The following is a 1,929-nucleotide window of genomic DNA, read 5'->3' on the forward strand; positions in this document are numbered from 1 at the left end:
GAATCATATACCCAACGCCGGATGGAACCCGATTCAAAATGAAATCTGTTATGCTCCAAATGCTCCAAACTGCTGGACAATTTGGGGGTGGTCATGGTGAAGACCCTCACGCCTATATGAAGCGTTTCTTGGAAACGTGTAATTCATTTGTGATTCCTGGAATCACCCTAGAGGCGATCAGGCTATCCTTCTTTCCCTATTCTTTGCGTGATGACGCAAAACAATGGGTGAGTTCACTGGAGCCTGGTGAAATCACCACTTGGGAGAAGTTGGTGGAAACATTTATGCAAAAATACTTCCCACCTACAACCAACGCGAGGAGGCGTCGAGAAATTATGAACTTTGAACAGGAAGAAGCTGAGATCTTAAGCGCTGCATGGGAGGGTTTTAAGGGCTTGGTCAAGAATTGCCCGAACCACGGACTACCACTTACTATTCAAATGGAGACGTTTTATGGAGGACTGAATAGAGCATCACAGATGGCAGCAGATGCAGCAACGGTTAGTGGACTTATGGACAAATCCTATACTGAAGCTAAAGAAATACTAGACCGCATTGCTAAACACAATATGGAATGGGTGGATGATACATATAATGGAAGAAATGACAGGAAAAGAAGATCTCAGAACGTTAATTCTGTTGATGCCAACACAATAGCCACACTTTCTGCTCAAGTGGCTACGATGACCAGCCTTCTGCAGAACATAACGCTGGGTAACGCATCAAACCAGCAGAAGATGAATTAGGTAGAGGCGTTTGGGCAGCCCATGGTTAGCTGTGTGGGTTGCGGAGATCTTCACTCATATGCTGAGTGTCCACAAAACTCTCAATCAGTATACTTCATAAAAAATAACCCATTCTATAATACATATAACCCTGGATGGAGAAACCATCCAAATTTTTCTTGGACAGGAGGAAACCAGCAGGAGCACTACCCAAGGGCAAACTATCAGCAAAGGAATGGACCGCCGCCTGCATTTCAATAAACGCATCAGCAGCATCAACAGCCCTTCAATAGAGGAGGACAGACGTTGAGCTCAGGATCTCCTCTTGAGAACGTCTTGAAGGAATACATAGCCCAGAACTACGCAATGTTAAAAAGCCAGGCATCATCAATCAGAAACCTGGAGATCCGGGTAGGCAGATAGCAAGTGAATTGAAAAACAGGCAACCTGGAGTTCTACCTTGCAATACCGAGACACCTGGGAATAATAATGGGAAAGAGCAACGTCACACGGTGATGTTGCAGAGTGGAAGAGCTGTTAAAGATAGAAGAATGAATCCAAAAAACAGTAGTCCTTTGAAAGAATGCATTACACGTTCAATGGATCAGGAAGAAAGAATGCCCGAGACTACAAGCCATTCAGAAATCAGTACGTCTAACACGGGAAAGCATAAGGTGCCGCTGAACGCACCATTCCCTAGGTGTCTGATGAAGAAGAATGATGAACATCAATTCAAGCGCTTTCTTGAGCTCCTAAAGCAGCTGCACATCAATATTCCACTTATAGAGGCTTTAAAGTAGATGCCAACATATGTAAAGTTTTTTAAGGACATTTTGATGAAGAAGAGAAGAGTCAATGAGAAAAAAGTGATAGCGCTAACGCAGGAATGTAACGAGTTAGTAAGCAACAATCTACTAAAGAAGCAGAAGGACCCCGGGAGCTTCATAGTTCTTTGTTCGATAGGAGGATTAGATGTGGGTCATGCGTTGTGCGATCTAGGAGCGAGCATTAATCTCATGCCACTTTCAATTTTTAAGAAATTGGGGATTGGCAAAGCACAACCTACTTTTGTCACCCTTTAGCTCGCTGACAGGACAATTAAGTACCCGGAAGGGAAGATTGAAGACGTTTTGGTGAAGGTTGACAATCTCATATTCCCAGCTGACTTTATTATCTTGGACTATGAAGTGGATAGGGAGGTACC

General features: G+C 43.7%; 1 non-coding gene across 1 annotated transcript; it reads right to left on the reverse strand.

Annotated features, from left to right (window-relative positions):
* Window positions 1–321: 321 nt before the first annotated feature.
* LOC120084358 lies at window positions 322–424 on the reverse strand. The gene has a single exon (XR_005483717.1). It is a non-coding gene; the product is annotated as a small nucleolar RNA R71 (small nucleolar RNA).
* Window positions 425–1,929: the final 1,505 nt, after the last annotated feature.

This window comes from Benincasa hispida, chromosome 8 (genome assembly GCF_009727055.1).
Source record: "Benincasa hispida cultivar B227 chromosome 8, ASM972705v1, whole genome shotgun sequence".
In the NCBI taxonomy this organism is placed as follows: Eukaryota; Viridiplantae; Streptophyta; class Magnoliopsida; order Cucurbitales; family Cucurbitaceae; genus Benincasa; species Benincasa hispida.